Source organism: Engraulis encrasicolus, chromosome 24 (assembly GCF_034702125.1).
Source record: "Engraulis encrasicolus isolate BLACKSEA-1 chromosome 24, IST_EnEncr_1.0, whole genome shotgun sequence".
In the NCBI taxonomy this organism is placed as follows: domain Eukaryota; kingdom Metazoa; phylum Chordata; class Actinopteri; order Clupeiformes; family Engraulidae; genus Engraulis; species Engraulis encrasicolus.
Window position 1 is genome coordinate 20,277,749 of NC_085880.1, and position 19,891 is coordinate 20,297,639.

The following is a 19,891-nucleotide window of genomic DNA, read 5'->3' on the forward strand; positions in this document are numbered from 1 at the left end:
ATTGTGGGTTCCAAGACTATTTCAGTTAAGAACCACTAGTATACAGGCACAGGGCCGCTGACAGCTTTGGCTGGGCACAGGAAAAAGTCCTCTGAAAGGGCCCCCCACCCAATACATTCAATGTAATGAGGAACCAATCATAGGCCTCCCATATCCCTGGGCCCGGGACAACTGACCCCATTGTCACCCCTTGGCAACTTCCCTGTACAGAGACATACGCCAGCCAGTCCTGGTAATGACTTGTGTGACCTTGTGTGTTACAACAAGCTGCTAAGGATCTGTGTAGAGAGTGACACACGCCAGTCAGTCCTGTGGCCAATTACTCATTTCAGGGCAGTTTCTACTCCCACCTGTTTTCTCTCTCTGCCTTTCCCTCTGAGAATTTCTACATCAGGATCTCCATCTGATCTGTTTCGTTTTCACACCGACATATCGCATAACAAAACCCCGGTCATTCGAGGTGAACATTCAGTGCTTAACCCGTTAAGACACGACATTATACATTTGCTGCTACCAGAATGCCAATGACCAAGTCGTAGTGCATTACTAAAGGCCCTGTGTTATGTCACAGTCATAGTGTTGTAGTACTATGGTACTTAACTATTCAATGGCTATTACAGCGTGCCACTGGAGGTACAGCGTGCATTACGAAGCCGTAACAGACACATGAGCACTACAATCCCCTTAGTACTCGATATTCAATGAGTGCAGTGATATAAAACGTCTCCAGTGAAGCATGTACGGTACAAAGAGAAGAAAGGCCTTCTCTGACAGCCAGAGAGGCAGAGAGCAGGTGCGTGCATCACACAATAGCTTCTACTGTTACGATGATGAGCACACACTTTAACAGTAATATCTCATGCTTTATTATGCACAGTCTCACAGCAATACATCATGTTTTATAGGCCACACACTCTCACAGCAATATCACATTTCATTCGTGGGCAAGAGCCTGTAAGCCTCTTTTTGCATACCGATGACAATCAGTGTAATTTAGTGGTACAGGGTATATTAACAATAAATACAGGCCAGGCAATGAGCTATCATGGCGACTGAGTTCTACCTAGAGTTGTATAAAGTAGAAGTACTCTTACACATGTAATTACAACACTAGTGGTATGATATTACATGGTTTCAACACAATACTACTAGTGTTGTAATTACATCTGTAAAAAAGTACTTCTACTTAGTTCTATACTTTATACAACTCTGCTTCAGGGTGGGAGCACGTTCACACACTGAATAAGATTTGAAGAGTTCAGATGCAAAACCCCCTAACTCCATTTCTGAAGACCTGCACTTCTATATTTTTAGAGAATCCCGTTGTTGGTTTGGTTTACATTCATGTACTTGATAATACATATAAATAGTTATATTACATAAATAAAATAAAAAATATATGCAATTTTGATAGTTTGTATAAAATAAAAATGAATTAAGATTATTTTCTGAAAAGGCACTTAGGGGATTTTGCATCTGAACTCTTCATTTGTTCTTTACAATTCTGGTTCTATCATTGCAGAATAAAATTATTAGTATGACATTACACAAGCCCCTGACAGACATTTCACAAACAGGCATCCTGGCTCATCACACCTTTGTTTGCGTACACTGTGTACTGTACAATGAAACGATTCACTGTTAAATGCCAGTATCAATTTACATGACATTGCAAATCTGGTAGATATTAAGTCTCCTTTTTGTTCTATTGTTCCTTGATTTAAATTGACATGGGTGTCATCTGCAATGGCCCTTTGGCATAATTTGCCAACAGGATCAAGACTAGTTTCTCTGCCTCAGGGACTGACTGATTTCTTCTGATCAACAGCAGCCAAAGAAAGCATGCAGCCATCAACACAATCTAGTTTACAATTACCCTGAGGTAGGGCTGCAGAATTAATCGAAAATAATCGAAAATCGTGATTAAATCGTGATTTAATCGTGGTAATAGTGACCTACCTTTGAGAGCGTCCTTGAAACCAGAACATACTGACAGGCTGGTGTTTCTGGCCAGAAATATGTCCACCAAAGTTTCATGCTATTGCTTACATTATTATTACAATTCATTTTATTTTGCTCATCCCGCATATAATTCATTCTTGGTTATATTTCATCTTGTTATAATTTTTTTTTTTTAAATCTGCAAAAAATCAATAATCGTGATTAATGATCGTGATTACGATTTTGACCAAAATAATCGTGATTATGATTTTTTCCATAATCGTGCAGCCCTACCCTGAGGTATCAGGGATGGAGGCTTCAGACAGTAAAAGGTTCATAACATACTGCACAAACAGTATCTCTTCCAACTAGTGCAGTGAACCAGTTGATCATCCCTATGAGCAGGCACAGTAAGTCTCATGTAGAAGAACTGATGAGTGAAATCACTTGTATTAGGAGCCAGGGCCCTGGCAAAGTCATCTGACAGAGCCCCCCAATCAATACATACAATACAGTTGGCACCCAATTGTGGGCCCCCTCTCTCCCTGAGTACAGGACAACTGACCCCTTTGCCCTCCTCTGTCAGCTTCCGTGATAGAATCACAGGCAGCCATCATTACCAAGACAACCAGTGCTTTTTACATTCACCCTTTTCCAGGGCTGTAGCAGCAAATTGTGATCCCTATGTACAATCAGCTCCAATGGACCCCTCCAATCAGACACTGTGTGGGCCCCCTATATACATGGGGCCCAGTGACTTAGTCACACTTTACCCCCCTGTACTACACCCCAGCCCTTTTCGTTCTCTAAATACTGAGAGTTGGAGGATAAGCTCTTAAAAGGACTAAATGAAACAGTATGGACATGAGACATGCTGTCACAAAGAATCACTTCATCATCAACAAGACACCCAACCGGACATCCTCTCAGATCAATGGCCGGAGGAGGATTAAGTTCTCACAGATGTGTGGTGTTCCGGTGGGGTAAATGATCTTACAAATCTGTGTGTGTGTGTGTGTGTGTGTGTGTGTGTGTCATGTTCATGATACAGTGTGTGTGTGTGTGTGTGTGTGTGTGTGTGTGTGTGTGTGTGTGTGTGTGTGTGTGTGTGTGTGTGTCTGTCATGTTCATGATACATTGTGTGTGTGTGTGTGTGTGTGTGTGTGTGTGTGTGTGTGTGTGTGTGTGTACGTGTCATGTTCATGATACCGTCCAAAGTCAAAGCAGGGGAAAGAAAAACAGTTGAAAAGCAGAGAGGGAAGATTGGGATATGTGTTTGTGAGTGTGTGAGAGTGTGTGAGTGTGTGTGTGTGTGTGCGTGCGTGTTTGTGTGTGTGTGAGAGTGTGTGAGTGTGTGTGTGTGTGTGCGTGCGTGTTTGTGTGGAGAGGGGGGTGATGTTGGGGGTCGGGGTAGTGGGGTTGGTGAAAGGAAAGGAAATGAGTCACGATCACATGACCCAGCCCTGGCCGGAGGTTCTCACGCCTCCTCGTCCTCTCTTCTCCCTCTCCCCTTCAATTCACTCTCCCTCTCTCTCTCCTCCCTCTTCTCTTCCTCCTCCCTCTCCTCTTCCCTCCTCCTCCTCCTCCTCTCTTCTTCTCCCTCTTCTCTTCCTCCTCCCTCTCCTCCTCTCTCTCTTCTCCTCCCTCTCCTCCTCATACTCTCTCTCTCTCCTCCATCTCTCTCTCTCCCTCTCTCCTCCTCTCCCTCCCTCTACTCCTCCTCCTCCTCATGTTCTCTCTCTCTCTCCCTCCTCTCTCTCCTCATCCCCATTCTTCTTCTCCTCCTCCCCTCTCTCTCTCTCTCCTCCTCTCACCCCTCTCTTCCTCCTCCTCCTTATGTTCTCTCTCCTCCTCCTCCTCCATTCTTCCTGCCCTCTCCTGTTTCGGCCAGTGACTGTACACCAGAAGTCATTACTGTAGTTCCTGCCGATGGAATTCAAGGCAGCTCCACTTACTTACTCTCCTCCGCATCCCCCTCCATCCACCTCCTCCCTCCTCCCCCACTCTCTCTCTACCCTCCTCTTCTCAGCATCCCCCTCCATCCACCTCCTCCCTCCTCTCCCACTCTCTCCACCTCTATCTCTCTACCCTCCTCTCCTCAGCATCCCCCTCCATCCACCTCCTCCTCCTCTCTTTCTCCTGCTCTCTCTCTCTACCCTCCTCTCCTCAGCATCCCCCTCCATCTGCCTCCTCAATGGCACAGAGGCGCAGACCTACACAGAGCAGAGGTGTGGTCTACTATGTCCAACTTCCTGCCTGATCATACTGCTGCTGCAGATGGCATTCAGAGTAGCTCTCTCTCTCTCTCTCTTTCTCTCTCCCCTTCCCCCAGAGACTTTCTCCTCCTAGCTGCTACACCTCCTCCAACTTGGTCCAACAACTCCAGAGGAGCAGACGCCTCTCTCCTTGATGGAGCGCAGAGGAGCAGACACCACCTCAAGGAGCTCCAAACTTCTTTTCTATTCCACCTCCTCCATCCAGCAGAGAGGAGCAACCCCCAAAGGAGTTGAGAGGAGCAGAGCCCCCCCCCCAAAAAAAAAGGAGTTGAGAGGAGTAGACTTCATTTAGAGTGACTCCATCTCCTCAGAATCTTCCTATAACAACTCTGTCAAACTTCAACTCCGGCGCTACCATGGTACTAATGGTAAGGCACTCGTCCACTACGCGGCTGATCCGGGTTCGATTTTGGCCCGGGTTCTTTGCCGACCCTTCCCCGTCTCTCTCTCCCAACTTCCTTCCTGTCTCTTCTCAACTATCCTGTCTGGTAAAAACTAATAAAGGCTTGAAAAGCCCCCAAAAATACTTTTAAAAAAGTAGATTGCCCCACCGGAGAAGAGCAGACCCGCTCTAGGAGCTCCAACTGAAGCTGTGAGTCATGCCATCAGAAGGTTAAGCTGACTGAGTCACAACTCAGGAGGATGGGGGATGAAAGGAGCTCTTTGTCCTCCTCCCCAACAAAGACATTGGTCCTCTACCACACACACACACACACACACACACACACACACACACACACACACACACACACACACACACACACACACACACACACACACACACACACACACACACACACACACACACACACATAAGCACAAACACACACACACACAAGACCTGGCAGGGTCTGGCCCTGGTTATCCATCTACTGTATGTCTGACAGGAAGCTCCAATGTAGGCTGTGCTGTAGTCCCGGCATTGTGTCATGTCGATATGAGCTTCTACCCGTCAAGATAAGCTACAGGGGGCACTGTGGCGCACTGTGCTAATACGTCGTATCATAAATGGGCACAGGGCTCTAGATTCACTTTTTTCATCACCAGGCAAAATGGTTAATTTTGCGAGTCAAACACACACTATCTAATGCAGGGGTATTAAATTAAATGTCAACAAGGGCCAGTTTTTCAAAATCCTTCCAGTAAAGGGGCCGAACTATACGTATGTATTATGGTTGCCGACAGTCAATGAAAAAAATATGGGAGACTTCATTGACTTCAAGTTTTGCATTTCATAGATATCATTTCCTGCATTTTAACGTCCCGTGTCCCATTTCAGCATGATAACAGAACCCATACTTTCAAGGGGCTTATAGGGGCCAGAAGCTTGCTGCCCAAGGGCCGCATCTGGCCCCAGGGCTGCCATTTGAATAGCCCTGATCTAATGGGTCAAAGTAGCTAAGTTGTCTTTTCTATGGGCAGGGCCGAAAAAAAGCCCCTAAAAGTATATATTTATATTTTGAAAAGGCATAACAACATATTTACAAAAAAACTGAGCTACAAATCCAGTACAAAGTGCTACAGCAGTAGCCCTAGAGGTTTGGGTTAGGGGGGTAGCTCATTTCGACGAAGCGGCCCATCTTGACAGATCAATGGGCCGTGCAGGGCAGCAGCCCCCATCCCCTATGCCCCATAAGCAACCGCATCTATTCCTGTCCTTCTCAATGGAGGGGAAGTGCTTCATTAAACTGCCGGTGAGTCAGAGGAGATGGAGCTGCTTAGGCGGCATGCAGTACAGCGTGGGCGAGATGTACAGCAGATTCAAATCCAAAGTTCCAAACCCCAGCATCAAGCTCTGCAACCCTGTGGCAAAAGGAGAGGGTCTGGTCCACACACACTGGTCACTGACTGACTGACTGACTAGAGAAGAGTAGAGTAGAGTAGAGTAGAGTAGAGTAGAGTAGAGTAGAGTAGAGTACAGGCAGGTAGTGTGGAGTAGAGTGGAGTGGAGCAGAGTATTGTAGAGTGGAGTAGAGTGGAGTGAAGTGGAGCAGAGTAGAGTAGAGTAGTGTATAGAGTGGAGAAGAGTACAGTAGAGTAGTGTGGAGTGATGAAGAGTGGAGTAGAGTGTAGTAGAGTAGAGAGGGGTAGTGTAGTGCGGAGTGGAACGAAGTTGAGTAAAGTACATTGGAGTGATATTGAGTCGAGTGATATGGAGTGAATTGTAGTGGAGTGATGTGGAGTGGAGTGGAGTAGTGTGTAGAGTAGAGTGGAGTGAGGTGATGTGGAGTAAGGAAGAGTAGAGTGTAGTGTAGTGTAGTAGAATAGAGTAGAGTTGTGTAGTGTGGAGTGATGTGAAGTGAAGTGAAGTGAAGTGGAGTATAGTAGTGTAGTGTAGTGTAGTAGAATAGAGTAGAGTTGGGAAGTAGTGTGGAGTGGAGTGGAGTGAAGCGGAGTATAGTAGAGTGGAGTGTAGTGTAGTGTAGTAGAATAGAGTAGAGTTGGGTAGTGTAGTGTAGAGTGGAGTGGAGTGGAGTGGAGTGGAGAGAGGTGGAGTGGAGTGGAGAGAGGTGGAGTGGAATGATAATTGAGCGGAGTACACTTAATTTTACTCCACTCCACTTCACTCCACTCCACTCCACTTCACTCTACTGAGGTGAAGTGGATTGGAGTGATGTGGAGTGCAGTGGGGTGATATTGAGTGGAGTGATGTGATGTGATGTGGATGTGAGTGTTTGTTTTAGGCAGCGGATGGTGACCGCCGGAAGATGATGCGTCTGCTGCTCCCTCCAGTCAAAATGAAACTGTTTACAGCTTGAGCATGAAAAGAGGTCACCACAGATGCTCACAGGCAGACACACACACAGACACATACACAAACACACACACATATTTAGTCATTTTTCACTTTAAAACATTGACCCCGTGGAAAGAAGATAAAGATTTCATTGAGATAAGTCCGTGCAAAGTAAACAGCGTTTCGGCTAAATAGACACATTTGTTTGTCTGTGTGACAAGACACGCAATGGCTATGAATATGGTCTTTGTATAACAGAAAGCAAGCTTAGTACTTGTACATGACATATAAAAAATATTATTGGGTTACTAGACATTAAAGTAACAGGATTTCTTTTAATATCAAAATTGCCGTGATCAAAGAGTCACAAGTCAGAGTTATGGCCTTGACCTTTGCTTATATAATGTATTAGATAATATAATTAATTCATTATAGGATATAATAAAATATAGTAAACTTCCATGCACGGCTGTTGAGACTAATGGCAATTCTATTACATGGTAAACATGTAGCAGTAGCCATGCTTCAGCAAGCGTTTTCGATTAATTTGTTACGTCAAAACTGTCAAAAACATCTCCCACAGAGAGAGGGGAAAAGTGCAGCTACTGAAATGGCATTATGTCTGTTCACCTCATGGTAACCTGTTGCACTTTTGAATGGAAATACACTCAATTTACGCATCTATGTTAGGGGTTCCCAACCTATTCCAACTTGGGGCCCATTTTTCACCCACCCTTCCACCTCTGACCTAATAAAACAATACAACTAAAATAAATAGTCAACAGCAATTAGGGATGCACTTTAATCGATCAATGCGTTAATCGATTAAAAAAACATTAATCGCAATTAATCGTCAATTCAACTGACAAGAGACACAGGTGATATGGGCATATGAGGAGTGTGTGTGAAGAGGGGTGTGAATAGTGGGAATATTTAAATCACCTTTGGAATTAAGAATATGAATAGAATTCAGTTAAATTTAGTATTTTATCTCACTTTTTAATTAAAATTTGTAGATTTAGTAGTTTTTTTCCCGAAATTTTTTTGGGGGAAACGCTGCTTATCAATTAATCGTAAGTCGATCGATAAGGCAATCAACTACTGATTAATGAATTAATCAATAATTTGTATCCCTAACAGCAATGCACGCACGCACGCACGCACGCACGCACGCACACACACACTTTTGATTTTTAGAAAATCACTCCACTCCACTACTACTTTTAAAGGCCCCAGCCCAGAGATGGACAACCACTGATCTATGTGCTGCAACATAGAACACACAGGACAATACAGTTGCTCTAACTGTGTTTGTTCTGAAGAGGGCAGGTACAAGGAAGATTCCCTTATTTTTCTTTACACATAGCAATTTAGCTTATTTCGACAGCACAGAGTAAAAGTTGATATATACAGAGAAAGAGTGATGAAGAGATAGCGAGAGAGAGAACAGGAGAAAGAAAAGGCTGAAGAAAAAAATAAAAAGGAAGTGAGAAAACATGGCTTTCCCGTGGGCTTCGAGTTTAAAACAAAATGTAATATTTGCTGTCGTTTTCAAACTTATTGACATTTACAAAGCGAATGTTAATTGTGCATCATTAATTAAAAACAACTGTGACATTTGTCCAGTGGTTTATCACATCAACATAACAGGGAGATGGAGTGAGCCTGATGACATACGTATTTTGTATTGAGTCTACAAAGTAAGAAAACTGAAACAAGTCATCTGCCAAATATTACAGCTATGGATAAAGGGCTGTCACTTTAAACACGTTAATTAGATTAATTAATTAATTACATCGCAAATCAACGTGATTGATATGACTCATGTTGAGTCAAGTCTTGTTTACACATAAGAAGGGAAAACTCTACTCTACTTATTTGACTTTGACAAATGATGTCTGGAGGTGTAAAACAGAAGTGTCTCAGCAGTTTTTAACAAGTTTTGATGTGCTGTTAGTACACAGAGAACCAGGTAGTCTACTGGGGGGGAAAGCTTTAACACTTTGACTGCGCAAGAACAGCAGAGATTGTGACTGGTGTACTCTCTACTACATTTCAACACTCCAATGTGCCTGGTGTACTCTCTACTACATTTCAACTCTCCAATGTGCCTGGTGTACTCTCTACTACATTTCAACTCTCCAATGTGCCTGGTGTACTCTCTACTACATTTATACTCTCCAATGTGCCTGGTGTACTCTCTACTACATTATAACTCTCCAATGTGACTGGTGTACTCTCTACTACATTTCAACACTCCAATGTGCCTGGTGTACTCTCTACTACATTTCAACTCTCCAATGTGCTCGGCCATAAGGCATCTGCACTGCAGCGCTGCTGACGCTGTTTGCTGACTAAATCTAAGACTATAATACACAAATGAGTCCTCACATGCTTTCACACACATGACTGTGTTCATACGCCCACCACACACACACATACTCAGACACAGGCAGACACATGTACTCAAACACAGACAGACAGACAGACAGACATACTCAAACATAGACAGAGAGACACAGACAGTCAGACAGACACAGATACACAGACACAGACACAAAAACAGACAGAGACAGAGACAGAGACAGAGACACACACACACACACACACACACACACACAAACACCCTGTGAGAATGCAGCTCGATCGGATTCTCACCCGTATTTCTACAAGGACAGAATCCAATACACAGATGTGCTAATCAATAAGCTTCCATTGACAAGAGCCACAGGGGACGCGCCGCATGTGTAACTGTAGCTGTGGCCACTGCAGCCCTGATCAGATCCTCCAGGAACAATAATGCCTCCTCCTCCACCAACACTGCTCCTAAATGCACCAGATCAATAGCTCTTCACTAGGAGACGTAGCCTATGTATATATAGGACACCTGCTTTTCTCTCTTTCTTTCTCTCTCTCTCTCTCTCTCTCTCTCTCTCTCTCTCTCTCTCTCTCTCTCTCTCTCCTCTCTCTCTCTCTCTCTCTCTCTCTCTCCTCTCTCTCTCTCTCTCTCTCTCTCTCTCTCTCTCTCTCTCTCTCTCTCTCTCTCTCTCTCTCTCTCTCTCTCTCTCTCCAGCCTGAGCCTTCAAAATTGATTTCAATGCCCCTGAGGCTTAAACATTTACATCTACACATTTGTTTTGTTTTGTTTTGTATTGGTTTGGTTAAGTGCTGTTAGCCTGGTATCAATAAAAAGGGTCCATCATCAAAATTTCCATCTCACCGATAGTTATCACAATGCTTAAGGGGGGCAATATGTTAATACTATAAGTGAGATGCATCCAAAATGTTATAACAGATACCCAAACTCAAACACTGCAATTCAGTATGCAAACACTGTTTTTCGTGTACAATTTCCCAATAAAGGCACTACATTCTACATAAACCCCAGGGTGTCATTGGAAAGGGAACAATACTGTATGACTTCGGTATGACGTATAACAAGTTCCAACTTTTACCCAATGTCTGTAAAAGCCTATTTCAAACCAAAATATTTACCCTGCCCCTCTCAGTTTGTGTGTGTGTGTGTGTGTGTGTGTGTGTGCGTGCGTGCGTGCGCATATGTCATAACAGTTGTGTTTAAGTACCAGCTTTCCAACTCACGACTACACACGACACGACTTGCAATGCCAGTGCATAATTCCAGAGCTTCTATACCGCCATGGTTAGCTCTTGAGATAGCCTTACTCATAGCAACTACACATGTATGACACAGCCTGATACTAGTTGGCAAACTGCTGTGTGACGCAGGTATAACATGAATCATGCGTCAAACTTCTGCTTTCTTTGAGTGAAGGGGAGAAGTTGTATTATTTGACCTTTCATCTGAAAAAATTGCCTGTAATTGAGTGTGCCTTGCTTTTTTAAAACCTTACAAACAATACCGTTGTGGCTGTGGTTGAATGTGTAGGAAAAAGTGTCCAATGTCGAAATGTTTTCAGTGTCTAAATTGACACTAGGTTTCATTGAACATGCCATTCTTAAATGAGTTAACCTGGTTAAGGCTTTACCTAAGAGCTTAACCTGTTAACACAAGTCAGAGCAACATTCGCAAAAATAGTGAAGATATGAATCACACAACCTCAGTATTCCACAATGCACTCCATATAGGCTACTATGTTTCTTCATCTTTATGTTTCTCAACCGGGCGGTACAGCCCCCCAAGGGGCATTGAGGCACCCTATGGGAGCGTTGAGAAGGATACAGCTGAGTGGAGGCTGGGCTTAGTTACCATTGGGATGCATTAGTCTATTTTGTTTTTGAATACTTGGGGGGGCTTGATGATGTCAATGGGGCGTTGGGAGGCTCATGATGAGTTCGAGGGGGTGTTTGTTCAAAAAAGGTTGAGAACCACTGATCTAAATGCTTACATTTCCACCTAGCGTCTAGAAGGTGTTACTACCGCTGGGCACATACTGTAGAACACAGTATGCACTGTATTGCATTTAAAAAGTATTTTCTATCAAATCAAATTCATGTAAATTATATAAAATTATATATACTCAATAAGAATATTAATATATATATAATAAAAAGTATATGTTGAAAATGCCATACATTCTCCTGAAACACAATTTATACCACTTCACAAACTTTCTACATGCAATAACTTTCTGCATAACAATAAGGGCTGACTATTTTTTCAGAATACTAAAAATATACCATTATCAGCATTAAAAAAAATTGATGCGGAGTAATCATGGTCTTGTTTCCTTTTTGTCACCACTAGATGGCGAAACAGCCAAACTATCTGCGACAGAGAGGGCGCTAGGTGTCTGGCTGACATGTTATGCATTAGTCCTGGCAGAACATGCACTAATGAGCAAAGGCCTAAAAAAAAGAAGTAGAAACAAAAGGCGTTTAATAAAAGGCACATTAAACACACTTAAAACGGCCAGAATTACAACAAATAAGTTGCATAATGGCCCATCCCTTTTCTGTCTTTTTTCAAGTCAGAGGAAAAAAAGACCACAGTTGTATTGCCAACATTAACTGATGATAACAATGGATAGGTGGGCATTTTTTGCTTGTGCCATCTTTGCTACTGCTTTAGCAGCCTTATAAAAGCCTGATTCCATAACATGTCTTCTTCCACGTACAGTATGCCACAATATATAGGCCTATAGTCTACTCTACAACATTTTGCAGGCTTCTCAAACTGCACAAATATGACTCTGGCAATTCTACTCCCAGAGAGAGTAGGCTGCCTCAGTGTAAGGCAATATTTCAACAACTGGATGTTGCTCATTTCCTGAAAATATGCATTTGTCATGCAATCGAGTGGTTGGCCACTACACAGCACAGTAAACGCTGTGCTGGCATGATTTCAACACCCTTGGCCTATGCATGGCCTATGCTTGGACTGACAGTTAGGTTCACACACCACTCCTCTTCCTCCACACAGTCACTTGAGTTAACACGTGCCATGAGTACTGCCATTTTGCACAGCAGTCTAAACATTGCAGCATTCTCTCTGAGACCTCGACTGAGACTTCATAAAGACTATCATGAATATAAATGTGCTGGCTGTATTCTCTTCCTGCAACTTGATGATCAAAGTGGCAGCTTTTACTGGAAACCAAAGTGTTAAGCAGAACAGTTTTAAATAGATAGCTCTATTGACATAGTAGTGGTTACATGCTAGTGGTAGTGGTTACCCATGTACAGAGGCGGAGCTATAGGGGCGGCAAGCGGGGCACTTGCCCCTGGGCCCAAGGCCCTCCTGTATGGGTGTTGGGGGCCCTATTGTAACCATGGCAGGCCATATGTGGGGGCCCTATCAGTGTTTTGCCCTTGGGCCCTATTGTTACGCCAGTGCCCATGCATGCAGAAACTAGGCTACTACAGTACTGCCAATGGGTGTACTCTGCTGCATACGATAATAATAGCGATGCTACACTATAGTGCAATGGACAATGAATTGAATCCATACATAATCCGTCTCCTTGGTGACAATTTACCACACACGCAGAGAGAGAGAGAGAGAGAGAGAGAGAGAGAGAGAGAGAGAGAGAGAGAGAGAGAGAGAGAGAGAGAGAGAGAGAGAGAATAGGCCTCCACTCTCACAGTTAACAAATAGAAGTTGAGCTTGTTCGCCATATACCCTGAACAATGTAAAGTCGATTCCACTTTCATCTCCAATCAAGGTTGAAAATAAATGCCGCTGCGGTCTGTACTCTGTATGCACTTCATCTCTGTACCTGGTGACGGACGACCTACTTATTTGGCGACAAGGTCAAACGTGCGCTTTGATTCAGGTCACGCTTCTGCAGGTGGCATGGGCCCTGGAAATCACCGCGCTATTCACAGATTCAAAAGCTCTCAGTAGGCTATAGCTAAACCACATGAATGGCTGAGTAAGAGGAAGCCCCCAAACGATATAAAAAACCCGCACTGAAACCTTTAAAGGGAAGAGATCATACATGTACAATGTGCGCAAAGCAACGTTACCTGTTGGAGACGCACTCAAAGCGCAGGAGTGCGTTCAAATTATGACCGCTCCCATTTTTTGGCCAGGGCAGTGGAGAATAAGTGGAGTGGACTTTTTAAAAACGTTTTCAATTAGGCATAGTTCTACGCTTTCGATTTGCATATGGCCACAGTCTATGGACACATTTCGCAACAAATTCCACACACCTTGTCACACCCTGTCGGTGTTGCATTATAGCAGATAAGTCATTGATAAGGCAGCATAGAAACACACACACCCATTTCTGGAGGCACGTTGACGCAGGGAAATGAAACTTTGGTGACTAGGCAGCCTCCACCACACGGGGGTTGGCTGTCAAAACCAACTAGTTCTAGAGACGCACTTCACATTAATCCCACAGTAGACCTCTACCATTACAGCGCAAGCTCTATATGGCTACAGAAGCACATTCTTCAAATAGCCCGCTTTTAGAAGGCGTCTTAAGAGTCCATACCACATGCTGCTTTCCTACTGTCAACGGACTCAAGTGATATCTTGTGTCTTTTTGAATTTTTAAAGAGGAACAGGAAGTCTAGTCACTATCTCAAATTTACCCTCTACCGCATAACTTCCTCTTATCTCCATCAACCGTCCAATGAGCAATGCGAGTTTAGGGCCATTTCACATTTATTTCAAACGTGACATTTTTGGGCTTCCTTTGAAACGTTATGTAATAGCCTGTGGCATTTTTAATTGCTCAGAAATGCTTTGTCTGAATTGGTTAATTTCACCTGGACAACATGAGGAGCGTATGAAAAGTGGCTACTGTAACGGTTTGAAACAAATGTAACATATTTAACTGCGTTTCCTGATCTTATTTTGTTTTGCTTTCACGTTATCAGACTCACCATATCGGGAAAACATAATTTAGCTCAATATTCAAAGCCAAAACGTAACATGCAATGTAATTACAAAGTGAAGTCATATATCACCAACGTTATGTCTACTCACCGTTCAATCTGGCTGCAAAAAAGCGCTGGTTAAACTTTCTGCAGTGGTCTTGTCAACTTTTGTTCATAATGGAAAACGTAGTGCAGACTGCAGTGAGAAACACTACGGTTTTCGGCTCTCGTTTCTCTTATCCTCGTCATTTTTTTCTTGAAAACTTGGTTTCTTTTTCGTTGACTGGCCCTGTACTTGAGTCATTCATAGCATGACGGGCGGTGTGTGTGAGTGTGGACCGTGGCTTTCCCCTTGCGCAGTTGGTCACACCCACCCCTTGCTCAGCGCAGGCAACTTTTGAAGCAACGGCCCAGCTGAAATGATTGTGAATGGAGAACTACGAGCCGAAGTCGTTCACGGGTGTCATCATCACTAGCCCTTCCCTTTACAAACCATTTACACTACATCGCTATGTAAACAAGAGGGAGGGAAATACTAAAACTGAAAAAAAAATGTTGCACATAACTAGTCACAGGCCTAGGCTATTCCACCCTTTAGCAACAGGACCCGTTGACAGTGACAGTTAAGAAATAAAAAAGAGTTTTGAAATTGATGCCCCCTCTTTCTTCAACAGTCTATTTCCACACAGTGACTTACTGAAAGCAACCTTGTTTCGAAAAAGGGCGTGGTGGCATTTCTCATTCAGGGTGTGTGAGTGACATAGCCTACATACAATCTTTTATGGTGACACAAGACAACCGTGTGAGAGACAGGCTTGTCCCCACATGCTCAAGTCATAGCTGGTTTACTGGCTCTAGATAGAAGGAGGGCAAGCAAGCAGGCAGGCAGGCAGGCAGAGAGTTCCTGTCAATAATGCAGGTCTTGGCACATGCCATTTTATCTGGACACCTGCCAAATAAAATGGGTGACAGATAAACACATGCCAAATCCACTTCTCCACGTCATCATCATCTTTCCCCTCCAAGCACACGGGACTGAAACATGAACCCAAACAAGCAGAAATATAAAACGTGTGACTAGGATGTTGCCCTGGAGAAGTTGTTAAATGTCTTCAGAAACAGTGACGCCCATCTGCATGCTTTCTCACAGGCTATGTGCGCTTATGTGCTTGTTGCTCAATCTGATTTGCTTGGAGGCTGTCTGAGATTCCTCCATGATATGAGGCACAGAGAGGCACATACAAAGTGTGGGTAAAGTGTGACTGAGTTACCTGGTCCCCATGTATATAGGGGGCCCATACAGTGTCTGATTTATGTTATATATGGCTGGGAGTGTCCATTGGAGTGGATTGTACATAGGGCCTACAAGGGGCGCTTTTCAGATGACTCTGTCTCAGGCCTAGCCCAGCCAAAACTGTCAGCAGCCGTCCCTCTTAGACTCACAAGTAGAATCAGGCAGCCGCTTGGAGATCGCTGGGCCATTGCAAGGCAGGAGAGGTTTGCCAAGCCTATTGCAGTCAAATTACAGTAGTGAAGCCCACCCTTCCACTCCCAATCCCAGGCTGAGGTGCCCTTGAGCAAGGCACCTAAACTCATTCATACTGCTCCGGGGACTGTAACCAATACCCTGCAAATAACTGTAAGTTGCTTTGAATAATGATCAGGATAATGATTTGGATGGGCCAATGAGGTCTTGCGACATCATCACGAGGCAACACGCACGAGGGAGGACGGAGGGGAGTAAGGACGGTGAGAAGGACACATGGGGTTCGTTCCACTAAGTGCGAGCTTCAGACCTCCTGATTTTAAATTACTCTAGGGCGTCAGACATGTAGCCCAAAGGTTGCTGGTTTGACTCCCAGCCCGCCAGCTTGGTGGGAGGAGTAATTAACCACGGCTCTCCCCCATCCCCCTCCATGACTGAGGTACTCTGAGCATGGTACCGCCACACTGCTCCCTTTCGAGCGCCATTGGGGCTGCCCCCTTGCACGGGTGAGGCATAAATGCAATTTCGTTGTGTAGTGTGCACCTATGTGCTGTGGAGTGCTGTGTTACAATGACAATGCGAGTTGAAGTTTCCCAGTTGGGCTTTCACTTTCACTTCACGCATATCCACGCATCCACGTACTTCACGCATATCCAAAGCCAACACACCACCACACAACAAAAGGCACCTTGAAAGGAGCAAGCCCTCTTTGATTACATCCTTCTCACCAAGAAATAGAGTTCCTCTCTACCTCTTCCAAGAGTAGTGCGTGTTAATTACAGAGTGGGATCCCAAGTCTGATGTGGCACGTGGAGTAAAGTGCAGTGCAGTGCAGTGTAGCCAATGGGAGCAGTCATTACAGTCTTTGCTACTAGTGTGTTTGTGTGTGTGTGTGTGTGTGTGTGTGTGTGTGTGTGTGTGTGTGTGTGTGTGTGTGTGTGTGCGCGCGCATACTCTCGCGTGAACCCTGGACAATTGGTGCCATACGGAAGCCTCCAGTTCTTGTGTGTGAATGTGTGTGGGTATTTGACAGCACTTTGAGTGAACTTCACGTTTTGATGTGATATTGTGCTATATAAATACACGAAGACACTGCAGCAACTCTGGTACTACAATACAACACTTTATTATGTTCTTCCACGTATTTGTCTCCAGTAGTCCAGTCTTGCACTTACAATGTTTGTATGTCTTATTGTATAGTAAGTCTATGTCTGCACGCGAATGTAAGAAACATACTTTCAATTCTTTGTATGACCAGTGCATGTTAAGAAATTGACCATATAGCTGACTTGAGTTGACTAGTCTGCCTTTACTGGACACTGGCAGCCTTTGGCACCGCTTTCATCTCCTCACAGGAAGCCAGACAGCAATTAAGAGCTCAGACACTCTGAAACACACGCACACACACACAATCGTAAAAGACACATGCACCTACTACAGTACACACAAACACACACATGTTAATGAACACACACAAACACACACATGTTAATGAACACACACACACACACACACACACACACACACACACGGCCTAATCTCCCAGTAGTAAAAGTAGTGAACTCTTTGCCACATCCTGAGAGGCCCGGTTCAGGTTGACATATGAAAATATACAGCAGTGTGGGCTTCCTGATACCTCCAGTTGCCCCCTGCCAATGGACGGACACACACACACACACACACACACACACACACACACACACACACACACACACACACACACACACACACACACACACACACACACACACACACACACACACACACACACACACACACACACACCTCTGAGGTACCTCTTGGGCTTCACCACAGAGGAAGCTTTTGGCAGTGTGTGAAAGCTATCTGTGGTCTGTACTGAAGGGAGTTGGAGAGAGGTCTGAGATTTCATCTTAGGATTCTTTTCATCATTGTATTGTTCTTTCTTTTTGAAAGATATTTTTTTGGTCTTTTTGACTATTTATGATAGGACAATGAAGGTGGTGAGTGGCAGGAAGCGAGTGGGGAGAGAGAGACGGGGAAGGGCAGGCAAAGAACCCGGGCCGGGAATCGAACCTGGGTCGGCCGCATAGTGAACGAGTGCCCTACCGGTTGGCCACGGGGCCTTTTCTTTCTTTTTTAAACAACAATATATCAAGATTTGCTTCACCCTACAAAAGTGTTGCATTGAATTTGAGGACTACGGTAAAAACACCACCCATGGCGCCTTTAGGCCAACACAACCGTGCCAGTGCTCTTCCTGGGCCCCGGACAACATACCTGTTTGCGTGTCCCCCAACCTCGTCAGTGGGCCTAAGTGGAACGGAGGGAGGGAGAGAGAGAGAGAGAGAGAGAGAGAAAGAAAGAGAGAGAGACAGAGAAAGAGAGAGAGAGAGAGAGAGAGAGAGAGAGAGAGAGAGAGACAGAGAAAGAGAAAGAGAGAGAGAGAGAGAGATCCAGACAGAGACAGAGAAATGTTGTCAGGGAGGAGGGATGGTGGTGCCTGGTATTTGGCGCCGTGCGGTGTGGTGGAATGAGGCTTATTTGTGAAGGGATGTTTTCCATTTGAGGAGGAATGCACTTGCGAAGGTTACGGGCTTAACAACAGTCAGTTTGGCAATGTGAACAACACACACACACACTGCTGTCGGATGACTTGCATAACTTACACACTAAAGAGGGCAAAGGCGTGGACAAGCTTTTAGAAAACGATGGATTCTCTTTATTTTTTTAATTCATCTCCATTACAAGTTTTTTTTTCTTGTCTTTGTTTTCAGTACAAATATAAGTACAAATATAATACAATGCAAACGGGCAGCGTCAGTCTGTCCAATGTCTCCCTTCCTTCACGTGCCTTATTGTCCAGTGGTATAGGCTTGGCTCGGAAAGCGGTGGGGACAATTCGTATGGGGTTCATGTTTTCACATAATATTTGTAGGAAAAGTGGTAGGGACAATTTCAAAAGTGATGTGGACATGTCCCCACCGTCCACCACCACTCCCTAAACGAAGCCCATGGTCCAGTGAATACACATCTGTAGTGTACAGGGTCAGGAGGAGGGTGAAAGTCTGTGAGTAGAGGGGCGATGGAGTGAGCAAAGCGCCAAGCACCAATCCACACATGTCGATGCCATTATGTCTGTACTTTGAGGACCCTCTCGAAAACGAGAAGCTCATCTCAAGAGGCCGTCCTCTAATAAAGAATTTGAAACTATAAAAAAAATACACACGTGTTGTCCTAATGGCGAAACGATACACATAATGTGTCCATGTGGCGCGAGTTGTATTGAGGAGAGCAGGTAAGGTAACGGAGGGGTAGGGGTAGGGCTAGGGGGAGGCTAAGGGGTGAAGATGGCAAGGCAGATACAGTCAACACAACACGTCCTGGTAATGAGCGGCCTGTTGGTCATATGAGGTCACCGTGTATGACTTGGGTAAGGAAGAGAAGAGAAGAGAAGAGAAGAGAAGAGAAGAGAGGAGAAGAGAAGAGAAGAGAAGAGAAGAGAAGAGAAGAGAAGAGAAGAGAAGAGAAGAGAAGAGAAGGAACAAGGCAAAGGAGTGAATGCAACAGGACTGGTATGGTAGGGGTCATTTGACTTGCTGTGGGGTCCAGGACTGAAGGCAGCAGGTAGGAGAGGAGAGTGGTGTCACTTGGTGTGCAGTGGCATCCTTGTGTAGGTGTAGCGTCAGGCAGGTAGGAGAGGAGAGTGGTGTCACTTGGCGTGCGGTGGCATCCTTGTGTACACCGTGTTCCACATTATTACGCAAATGACATTTCCCCAAATAATCAATATGTATGACAGTCGTCATAATTTTCAAGTCATCAGCCATTAGAGTACAATTAAAACGTTTTTGAATGAACCTTCCAATGATAACAGTATTTTTTAAAATAATGAAAAACTTAACATTTCCAAAATGCTCTGTTCCAACTTATTACGCAAAACGGTTTTGTAGTGGTGCAATCCAAATTTCTTTCTTTTTTTCCCATTTACATCAATACTGTTGGCATTTGGTACGTTCTAAATTACATTGCAATGTTCAAAACTTGGTTATAAGCTGTAACTGAAATGCTACATTTAACATTGAAGTCAATGGCAGGGCGTTGTATGGGAGTTATGGAAGCCCAGATATCCTTGATGCTTTGCTCTCAGCTGTTTTTGTTTGT

General features: G+C 44.3%; 1 long non-coding RNA gene across 1 annotated transcript in view; it reads right to left on the minus strand.

Moving 5' to 3' along the window:
* The window catches only part of LOC134441535 (uncharacterized), a 55,542-nt gene extending 40,607 nt beyond the window's left edge, over positions 1 to 14,935 (minus strand). The window contains exon 1 of the long non-coding RNA XR_010033174.1: positions 14,372 to 14,935. This is a non-coding gene — a long non-coding RNA (uncharacterized LOC134441535). The remainder of the gene's footprint in view (positions 1 to 14,371) is intronic.
* Between the last annotated feature and the right edge of the window lie 4,956 nt (positions 14,936 to 19,891).